Source organism: Macrobrachium rosenbergii, chromosome 6, assembly GCF_040412425.1.
Source record: "Macrobrachium rosenbergii isolate ZJJX-2024 chromosome 6, ASM4041242v1, whole genome shotgun sequence".
NCBI lineage: Eukaryota > Metazoa > Arthropoda > Malacostraca > Decapoda > Palaemonidae > Macrobrachium > Macrobrachium rosenbergii.
Genome location: NC_089746.1, coordinates 46,379,012 through 46,391,511, shown reverse-complemented (window position 1 = coordinate 46,391,511; position 12,500 = coordinate 46,379,012). Strand labels below are relative to the sequence as shown.

The 12,500-nt window shown below is 33.0% G+C and overlaps 1 protein-coding gene across 1 annotated transcript in view; it reads left to right on the top strand.

The window, feature by feature from the left end:
* The window catches only part of LOC136839509 (T-cell leukemia homeobox protein 2-like), a 23,311-nt gene that overhangs the window by 1,382 nt on the left and 9,429 nt on the right, over nt 1-12,500 (top strand). The gene's annotated exons all lie outside the window — the stretch shown is intronic.

The following is a 12,500-nucleotide window of genomic DNA, read 5'->3' as shown; positions in this document are numbered from 1 at the left end:
TGAAATTACATTAGCTTTAGCCCATTCAAGGCACACACTCACATCCGTTGGTTATAATTATAAGGAGAGCAAGATTTACATATCAGGTGTTTGAGAGAGAGAGAGAGAGAGAGAGAGAGAGAGAGAGAGAGAGAGAGAGAGAGAGAGAGAGAGAGTAACAGCTTTTGTTAGCGTTCAAGTCCTGACTTAGGGAGACTAAAAACAGCCAATGTCGCTCATCAAATATGAATGCAGAAAGGGTGGTACTCATATCAAGTGTTTTCAATCGATTGAACGGCACAAAAAAGCGTGTATATATGAGAGAGAGAGAGAGAGAGAGAGAGAGAGAGAGAGAGAGAGAGAGAGAGAGAGAGAGAGACCCGGCGGAATTATACCGGCAAATAACCGACAAAATGCGTCACGATTTTTTTTCTTCCTCACATTTTTCTAGCGTTTTTTTACGTTGGTTAAATGAACTTCAATTAACCAGTTTTTTTTATCACATTCCTTCTCTTTCTTTTAACTCATGAAAAAACTCAAAAAGTGCGTCAACACATAAAAAAGTTATTAAGTCATCCTGACTTCATATTTATATTTTAATTTAAACAAAGGGTAAATAAAAAATAAAAAAAAATAGAAGCGCTTGAGTATAAAGTACCAACTTCCTTCTACCCCCATGCCAAAAAAAAGTAAGAATAATGAAGGCTATGAAAGAAGCGAGAATCGGTTCATAATTATGCTAACAGGAAGTGAGGATAATCTTAACAAGGCCACTGCTTGTATGATAATGAGAACGGAACGCGAACAGATCATGTTACTAATAATATACAACTGGCCAGCGACATTTTGACTTCTTTCTGTGCAAGTTAATTAAACGTGTTTCGAACAAATGACTGACGACGCATTTACGGCGGAAATCGCTCAAGACATTTCCTCTTGCGAAGTTTTATGGCTTCGGAGGACTTGTTATCTACCTCCTCTCTCCCTCCGGTAGGTTTTATTACGGCTCCGACGGGATCGGTCAAAATATGCACATTATCGTTGTTTTAAGAATTTTCCTTGCACACTTCCTAATGTTTCCATTCAGTATTTTCCGCTGAATTTTATTTATGGTTTTAACTGTTTGCTTTTCGTAAAATTTTCTCAGTGTGAATAATATTATTTTCATCCTGGTATAGATACATTTTTATTTTTCATTTTTTTAAGTTGTTTTCATGTTACAAAAGGCTTTCTTAATTATTTTTCGCTTTTCCCTTTCCAGGAATTCCTGGTTCCAACTGTTTGTTTTTCATAAAATTTTCTAAATATGAATGATATTCTTTTCATTCTGGTACAGAAACATTTTTTTATTTTTCATTTTGTTTCAAAGTTGCTTTCATGTTAAAAGTCTTTCTTGAGTATTTTTTATTTTCCCTTTTCAGCAATTCCTGCTTCTCTTGTTACTACACTGATTTCAATCTTAGAAAATTAATTAATTTCAAAAATATTATATTTCCGAAAGATTACTTCCTTTGCTTTCATTTACAGGTAAGATTTTCTGCATTTTTTAACTTATTTTTAAATTGTGCTTCAGGAGAGGTTTCTATTCGGATATTTCACTTTTTCCTCTCAGTATTTTCATTTTCACTTTTCATCCAATTTTCAAAATTCACCTCAGTGGTTAACCTGTATCCTGGATAATCTTATTCATTTATTTTCTGTTTTTTTATTTTCGTCTTGAATATATTTTCAACTGCACACCGTTAACGCAAATATTTTTTCTACTATGTTACTTTGTGGCTAAACCTTTTTTTTTTTTTTTTTTTTTTGCGTATTTTGGGCATTTTTATTATTATTGTTCACTACACTCCCGGATTTAGAGATTAAATTTTAATAAAAAAATGAAGTATAAAACTATTTTCTAAATAATATTTCAACGTCATCAATAAAATCACACGTGTGTATGACGAAAATTTGTAGGATAAAATCATATTTTTTTGCAAATGAGTGTTCATTTGTTTGTGTGTGTATATATATATATATATATATACATATACATATATATATATATATATATATATATATATATATACATATATATATCTGTTTAATATTCAGAACGCAAATTAAAATAAAATAGTACAAAATAAACACGGCATATGCGTCAAACACGGATATTTACTTTTTTATGTTGATTTAATCTCTTAAAAACTATATATATATATATATATATATATATATATATATATATATATATATATATATATACATATATATATATATTCATTTATTTATACATATATATATACATATATATATATATATATATATATATATATATATATATATATATATATATACATACATACATATGTACATATTTACGCACATCATTATATATATTCATCTACTTATATATATATATATATATATATATATATATATATATATATATATATATATATATATATATATATATATATATATATACGCACACATCATTATATATATTCATCTATTTACTTTATATACTGTATATATTTATATGTATATATATGTATATACATAAAAAGAAAATATTATTACTGATTAGTAAATATAGCCTTTACTTCATGTAAGGGCCAGACACAAAATTCTGATACATGGGATGAAAATTTAGGTACGAGACAAAAAGTTCAAATGATAAACGGTTACACCCAGGCAATTGCTAATAATAATAATAATAATAATAATAATAATAATAATAATAATAATAATAATAATAATAATAATAACGTGGAATTATTTTTAAGCTAAAGATTATACGCGGCTACGGAATTCTTTGTATTTATTTTTTCAAATACCTATAGCTATTATATAATTGCCGTTACTGTTATTCATTTATAAATTTCAAATGGGTATCAATTAAAATCTACGCAATGAATGAGCCTAAAAATTCAAAATCGATGATGTCAACTACATTGAGTAAAGCACATACACTGTCACTCACAGTGTTTGTTATTTTTTAAAATAAAATAATAACACTAAAAATTTTGTCTTAATCCAAAGTAAAGAAAATAAATGATTTTATTTTGAAAAGAAGCGCTCATTTATGGAATAATGACAAAAAGATATGCAAAAGAATTACATACATTCATAACATATATATATATACATATAATGTGTGTATGTGTATATATATGTGTGATATATATATATGTGTGTGTGTGTATCTGTAAGTATGTATTCTGGGAATATTCACAAGGATAACAATAATAATCATTTAGGGTATTTTAAGTATTATAATACATGTCTTGAGTATAACAATACTCACTACCTAATCTGCTGAAGCAGCAAGTAATAAGTTCTTGAAACAGATTATCAACTAGATATGATGAAAATTCATCTGTTAGCCGGCTAAAAAATCATTTGAATTATAATCAGTTTTAATTTCTTAGTATTAGATTGTCAGAGGTGTTATTTTATTTTATCTTTTATTTTACATTTCTTTAGGAAGATGACGCGTCCTAGATTTTACAAACCGGCGTCACATACACCATGGTCACCGACTTTTGGAAATTTTAGGAACGAGGATAAAAATCAGTAATGGAAAAGTTCTGACTTTATTGTAAAGTACTGGTTGTAACAACGCTTTAGATTTTTTTTCATATTTATTCGTTATGAAATTCTTGTGACAAATAACAGAGATTTGAAGATCATTTTTGAAGAGTTCAAATAAAATGGTTTCAGTACAAATGTCGATTCCTCGGTGTGCTGGAAAATTAAAATATTTATTTCCATGATTGAAAACAGTGTGTTAAGAGCTAAAATTCACTTTATAATATATATATATATATATATATATATATATATATATATATATATATATATATATATATTATATATATGTATAAATATATAGATGTATAAATATGTATGTGTATATGTATATATATATATATATATATATATATATATATATATATATATATATATATATATATATATATATATATATATATATATATATATAATGTGTGTGTTTGAGAGCGCGCTCTTGTAGTTGCCCCAGCAGAATTAACCACAATATGTAATTTGTGAATTCATCGTTCTTAATAATAATAAAAAAAACACGGTACTTTGACTTATTATATATGTGCTTACATCTGTGGATTTCATGTATGTATACATTATAAATATATATATATATATATATATATATATATATATATATATATATATATATATATATATATATAGCTTATATACACAAACACACCTGTTACACGACAAACAAAAGCCAACACGGCGGGTGTGTCTATAGGGTAATGTTACACAAATAAGGCTAATTCATCTTTCTCTCGCACATGTATGCTAAAACCCAGGAATCCTAGCTGCTAACTTTTTGGCAGGGTACCGATCGCGTTATTTGTATTTACTTCGGAGGCCTTTTATAAGTGGTCCGAAAGAATGCAGTACATTAAGGGACCCCCGCTGCTTTGGAGACGCCGTTAACTTTTCATCCTGATGTTGACGATCCACTTTACACTTAGCATCGGGCGCCCTTATCTCCTCTTTTATCTGACCGTGTTGGGGACTGCTAGGTGCTGGAGATGAGTGAGGCTCTCTCTCTCTCTCTCTCTCTCTCTCTCTCTCTCTCTCTCTCTCTCTCTCTCTCTCTCTCTGTCTACTTATCTAGCTTTCAACTGATTCATTTTTGTTTTTTTTTATCTCATAACTATTTAATTCTCTCTCTCTCTCTCTCTCTCTCTCTCTCTCTCTCTCTCTCTCTCTCTCTCTCTCCTTTTCACCTGTCTCTCTGTCTTCTGTCTACTTATCTAGCTATCAAATAATTTATTTTTTCTCTTATTTTACCACACATAACTATTTAGTTCATTTGCTCGCTCATTCTACCGTTCTCTCTATTTATCTCTCAATCTATATATTTTTCTATTCAATTTTTTTTTCTCTCTTTTCCCACGTCTCTCTGTCTGTCTTCTGTCTATTTATCTAGCTATCAAAATTCATTTTTGCTTTTGTTTTATCTTGCATAACTATTCAACTCTCTCTCTCTCTCTCTCTCTCTCTCTCTCTCTCTCTCTCTCTCTCTCTCTCTCTTTCCACCTGTCTGTCTGCCTTCTGCCTACTTATCTAGCTATTAAATTATTATTTTTTTTCTCATATTTTATCTCACATAACTATTGAATTCTCTCTCTCTCTCTCTCTCTCTCTCTCTCTCTCTCTCTCTCTCTCACCTGTCTGTCTGCCTTCTGCCTACTTATCTAGCTATTAAATTATTATTTTTTTCTCATATTTTTATCTCACATAACTTTTCTCTCTCTCTCTAACTCTCTTGAATCTCTCTCTCTCTCTCTCTCTCTCTCTCTCTCTGTCTACTTATGTAGCTATCAGATAATTAATTTTTCTTTTTCTCCCATTTTATCTCACGTAACTATTGAATTCTCTCTCTCTCTCTCTCTCTCTCTCTCTCTCTTCTGTCTACTTATTTAGCCATCAGATGATTAATTTTCTTTTTCTCCCATTTTATCTCACATAACTATTGAATAACTCTCTTGAATCTCTCTCTCTCTCTCTCTCTCTCTCTCTCTCTCTCTCTCTACTTATTTAGCCATCAGATGATTAATTTTCTTTTTCTCCCATTTTATCTCACATAACTACTGAAGTCTCTCTCTCTCTCTTCCTTTTCACCTGTCTCTCTGTCCGTCTTCTGTCTACTTATTTAGCTATCAGAAGATTAATTTTCTTTTTCTCCTATTTTATGTCACATAACTATTTAGTTCATGTGATCTCTCATTCTACCTTTCTTTCTATTTATTTATCTCTCTCTCTGTCTATATATTTGTCTATTCAATTTCTCTCTCTCTCTCTCTCTCGTGAATTTTAGGTCCATAAAGAAATCCCTCCTCCTTACTCTAATGACAAAATCTGACTGACATTAAGAAATGGCAAAGGACTAGTAACACTGTATTTCAATGTCAACAATATAATGACAGTTAATATTCAATCTACCGTAGCTTACTAACATATGTTGGAGAGGGCACTGTGTACCACCAAAGATTCAACTATTTTGGAAAGAGAAATTACAGGCGGGTATGTACTTTCCATTGAAATAATAATAATAATAATAATAATAATAATAATAATAATAATAATAATAATAATAATAATAATAATAATCTCCTACTGATAGTTGGAGATCATTATATGGTGGTAACCCTAAGTGTATAAGCTTGCCCGTAAATTTGGTTCTGATATTCATACATATATGCATACATGCATATGTGTACACACGAGAGAGAGAGAGAGAGAGAGAGAGAGAGAGAGAGAGAGAGAGAGAGAGAGAGAGAGAGAGAGAGAGAGAGAGAGAGAGAGAGAGAGAGAGAGAGAGAGAGAGAGAGAGAGAGAGAGAAATCTCCTGCGGTGCTGAATGAGTCCATATATTTACTATTAATAAAATCGGATATAATAAGGAGGACTGATCACAGTTGTAATTTGCTCCTTTTCTGAATATCTAGGTTACGTCACACTACAGTCGACTGACAACCATATACATAATTCAGTGCGTTAGTCAATAATTCAACATAGACGCAATGGGTTAAGGGAACACCCCAGCATCATTCTTCCCTCGATCGACTGTTCAACAATGAGAGAGAGAGAGAGAGAGAGAGAGAGAGAGAGAGAGAGAGAGAGAGAGAGAGAGAGAGAGAGAGATCCATAGCATCGATAATATTCAATACAAACATCATCAGTATGCATCGCAGACACTGCGTCTAATGACGTGCCATCTCCGAGAATCATAATTAGGTAATTAGAATATGAAACATATTTTTTTTTTCCGCCCGAAGCTTCATATGCAAGGAATTCTATTATGTCCTTTTAAGGTCTTAACCACCGCGACCACCTCAGGCGTCCTGGAGAGAGAGAGAGAGAGAGAGAGAGAGAGAGAGAGAGAGAGAGAGAGACAGAGTTATGGTGAAATCTGAACACTTGGATCAATACTTCTTCATCATGCATGTTCTCTCTCTCTCTCTCTCTCTCTCTCTCTCTCTCTCTCTCCAAATTTCTCACTTATTTCACTCATAATGACCGTACTCAGTGCGGCTGCTTTTCACAATGAGTTAAGTAAAAATTCATTTTATTATATTTAGAAGGTCCTCTGCCGAGAAAAATAATTTAAAAAAGAAAAGGAACCAGAGATGCTTTGGACTTTATGCCGTGGTTAAATATACTATATATATATATATATATATATATATATATATATATATATATATATATATATATATATATATATATATATATATATATATATATATATATATATATATATATATTCCTTTATCTAACAACCCCCATACTTTCTCTCTCTCACTCGCATATTTTTCAGTTTTTGTATTTTCTCTACCTATTTCAATATTACACAATACTTCCAGCTACTCTTATAAATTCATCTGTATGCCAAGCCTCTCTCTCTCTCTCTCTCTCTCTCTCATTTTGTATTTATATTTTCTCTCTACCCATTTCAAAATTATACATACATACTTCCTAACAATTCTTCTATGTGACAAGTCCCTCTCTCTCTCTCTCTCTCTCTCTCTCTCTCTCTCTCTCTCTCTCTCTCTTCCCTTCAGTAAGTTCCCCGAGGCGTTTCCCATTAGCACCAGTTCGGCACGCAATTATCCGCCGTCTCCTCTCGGTTAACGAGAGAGGAAGAAGAAGAACCATCTTGGAGAGACGCGTTTGTTTGGAAGGTAATGAATATGGCGCAATTATTCGCATTACACTCACGCATATTAATTTCTCGACGGGGCGGATGGATCTTGCGTAAGGTCGCGTCTCCCACGGTGCAATAAGCCGATTTGACCCGTAATGTCTTCCTCCTTGGCGTCTTAACTCGTAGTCTTATTACAGGAAAGGTTGGTAATTGATCTAGACGTGTGCCCTCTCCGACATCATACAAACACGTCGCCATATTGCAAAGTGTATTTGCATATTTGCATTTCATCGTCGAGGAAGCCATCCAATTTGCTTATCCACTCAACAAATGGCCTTTTACGCGTATCGACTGTCTTATGGAGACGATAATTACCAATTAGTAATTAGCTGAAGATGATAATAAGGGCTCGTTTTGGGTGTGTGTGTGTGTGTGTGTGTGTGTGTGTGTGCGTGAGGCCTTGCGCCCCACTTCGAACAGCGATGAAAATGATAGGTATCTTAACACGCTTCCTTCTTTTGTGTCTTTTTACTTTCTTAGGTGATATTTTTCATGGTTCTCTCTCTCTCTCTCTCTCTCTCTCTCTCTCTCTCTCTCTCTATCATTTTTGTGTCTCTCAACCATTTTTGTTTGTATTTAAATATAATAAATAATAATAATGATAATAATAACTATCATTATTATTATTGTTATTTTTATGCAAACAAAAATGAGAGAGAGAGAGAGAGAGAGAGAGAGAGAGAGAGAGAGAGAGAGAGAGAGAGAGAGAGAGAGAGAATGGCACTGATTCCTGATTTAATAATAATAATTATTATAAAAATTATTATTATTATTATTATTATTATTATTATTATTATTATTATTATTATTATTATTATTATTATTAAATCAGTAACAATTTCGTTCCCTCATTATTGCACTGTGACAGGCAAAGTCATATTTCTTCATGGAAATGACACCTACACGGGTCTATCTGTCGAAATCAAGCCTGGTCACAAACCACACTACTTAAACAGGTGACCACCCATGTAGGCTACGCCAGACATTGTTGGTACACATAGCTTACTCTCAGGTCAACATGGGAATGCGGCTAGCAACCTCACCCCGAAAATTATTTTACTCAAAACATGCAGCAGTCCTGAGGAATCCTATATGAGCGGCAATAGGTGTTGACGAGATCTGAATGCGATATTTGGAATATTAAATTAGCTTGGTTTTTGGTAAATAGCTTCGTAAGCCCTACTTAATTGACACTGTTATTTCATGATTTATCTGAATCTAAGTAATGAGCATGCTAGGAACCTTTTAATATTCATAGCCCTAACAAAACCTATGTAACATTAACACAACACATACACACACAACATACATATATATATATATATATAATATTATATATATATATATATATATATATATATATATATATATATATATATATATATATATATATATATATATACTGTACATATACATATCTATAAATTTCTGACTCACATCGGGATCGAACCCCGGTCTCTCACAAATGAAAGGCCATGGCGCTACCGACTGACCCACAAAGCACCCTGGCCTTTCATTTGAGAAACCTGATGTGAGTCAGAAATCGATTTCTTTGAAACGCATGCTCATGTTTTGATTAAATCCATACACATGTATATTATACATATGTATATGTATATTATTTATACAGTATATACATATACTGTATATAAAAATATATATTTTATTTATATATATATATATGTATGTATATATAGATTTATATGTGTGTGAAATTGTAAACAAAAGAGAAGAATCCTTCCTAAAACAACAACGGATTATGCACTACGATAGTTCTACAGTGCAGACCAGCACCACTGAAATACCCAAGAGCAACCACTAAGGTAAAAAGTTAACACAAACCAATGAAATTCGTCACAACATAAAATAAGTAAAAACTGCGCCGAAGTTTCTTCGGCGCAATCGAGTTTTCTGTACAGCCGTTACAGCGTATAATCAAGGCCACCGAAAATAGATCTATCTTTCGGTGGTCTCGGTATAATGTTGTAAAAGCGGCATCCCATGAAATTTTAACCATGGCCCGGTGGTGGCCTGTCCTATATTGTGTGCCAGAAGCACGATTATGGCTAACTTTAAACTTAAATCAAATAAAAACCACTGAGGCTAGGGGGCTGCAATTTGGTATGTTTGATGATTGGAGGGTTTATGATCAACATACCAATTTGTAGCCCTTTAGCCTCAGTAACTTTTAAGATCTGAGGGCGGACAGAAAAAGTGCAGACGGATAGACAAAGCCGGCACAATAGTTTTCTTTTACAGAAAACTAAAAGAAAAAATATGAAAAACTGGAGAGAGATTAAGCGTATTTTCCCATAGTATTTATGACAGGTGAGTCAGCCTGAAACACCACAACAGGTGTGATGATTCACGCCCGAGAATCGATGACAAAAAAGAAAAAAAAAAATTTAAATGTTCTTTATTTGTAGTCCATGTTTTCGTTGTCGGTGCCGTTGTTTCATTGAGCTGAGTAACAGCGAGTCTGTGTAACGGGAGCGACTGACTGGCTGGTTGATTTAAATCAAAATTCCCTTTATCGACAGAATGGCACAGAGAGAGAGAGAGAGAGAGAGAGAGAGAGAGAGAGAGAGAGAGAGAGAGAGAGAGAGAGAGAGTTAATCAAACAAATAAAGAGAGATAGTAACGCGGATAGACAGGAGTCAGGCATCATTTTTATCTCTATGCAACATATATACAGTATATATATATGTATATATATATATATATATATATATATATATATATATATATATATATATATATATATATATGTATATGACTAAGAAATAGGAGATCAGCGCCTGCCCTATAAGCCTACAGAGACCCAGGAGGACTTCAACTTTAAATATATATATATATATATATATATATATATATATATATATATATATATATATATATATATAATAAAATATACATATAGTATATATATATATATATAAAATATACATATAGTATATATATATATATATATAGAGAGAGAGAGAGAGAGAGAGAGAGAGAGAGAGAGAGAGAGAGAGAGAGAGAGAGAGATAGACTATATGAACTTGTGCAGCACAGTCGGCAGTGTGGAGCAGCACGTTTTTACACCCTCGTAATGTGTTCTTAAGACTTTAATAAGGTGGTCTGCGTTGGTTCCTCAAACTTATTGAATATGTTTAGTGTCCTTCGGCCTCTGGCGATCATAATACACCTTGTGCCCCTCTCTCTCTCTCTCTCTCTCTCTCTCTCTCTCTCTCTCTCTCTCTCTCTCTCTCTCTTGTCCGCTTCGAAATGGGTTTTCACGGAAACACCTTTATAGAAATGTTATCCGTATAAACTCTCGCTGGGCGTAACGTAATTCCGATAACGGAAGGCAAATAATGAGACACTTTAAGAATGGGAATTTATCCAACTCGTAAATGGGAATGTATTCAGAAAAATCCTATAATCTATGGAACTTTCAATAATTTACAAGATCTTTTCGGATACTTTCCCATTTACGAGTTGGGTAATTCCATATTCTTAAAAGTGTATCGTATTTGCTTCCGTTATCGGAATTATGTTACGCCTAGCGTGAGTTTATGTACATAATATTTCTTTAACAATGTTTCTGATAATTTACAGGATGCGAGCTAAGCATTACAGTGAGAAATTACTTTCTTTTTTCAACTCACAACTGTATCAACTTGGTAATATTAATTTTTAATAACAATGAGTTAATAAAATCACCGCAGAATTGATTTGACCACGTACCTCTTGTACGGGGAACAAAAATACGCCTATATGAGAAACATAGGCTTCATTTATGCTGGATCAATAACCGTCCCTTACTACCACCGGTGATGGGTTACAATGTGCCAGGCGGGCCCATTAGATCCCATTACAAGAGAAGAGTCCCACTCGATAAAATGGCCTCTCACAAGGACAATCATATTCACAGGAAATCAAACTTCTAAATAGCTTCCATTTGTCGCGGTCTTTCGGTCACTCGCGGTTGCCAATGCTTCATAAAACCGTTAATTACATTCTCGCCTAAGTAAAGCACTCATTTCGCGAGCGTTGGGGTTTATTTCAAATGTTATATTTTGCCATTTGATAAGTCTTTAGAAAGTTAAATGTTACGGGACGCCGTCATAATCAACTTTGAAACGGTACGAAAGCAGGTGGAAAATTTTTCGTGAGGTGGCAATCCAGACTTACTAAAATATAGGGTCTGGACTCCTTGACGCTTGATGCCAGGTACCGCCACTGGTTGCCGGTTCCAACTGCATTACGAATTTATCCCGCTTTTTTTCCGTTTTACCTTAGATCGACGGAAGCTCGAAGGATACTTTGACGCGTCTTTCTATACAATATAATGGAAAAACGACATATATTAATTATTAAAACAGGGGAAATTCACATAAACAGCAGGCGTGTTCTTCCTGTTATTTGCACCGCCATACAAGGAAACAAGAGTGCAAAGCACCGAGTCTAACCTGCTCAATTTTTGTATCTTTTTGTTTTAGCTGTTTTACTTGTTTGCCGACTCGCTCTCCCTTTCTTTAGTTTGGCCGTGGGAACACCTAGAGGTATACGAAGATCGTGAGCTGGGAAGCCTCTTTTTAACGTTGATATTTATATACGAAGCAACTTTTTTCGACGGTAAACCATTTTTACTAGTAATAATAATATTCGACGAATTTGATAACTACGACAATACGAACATATCTTACACACATAATAAACGGAACTAAATGGATGACGGATTATATACTTCATAATAACTGATACATATGGATCGTCTTTG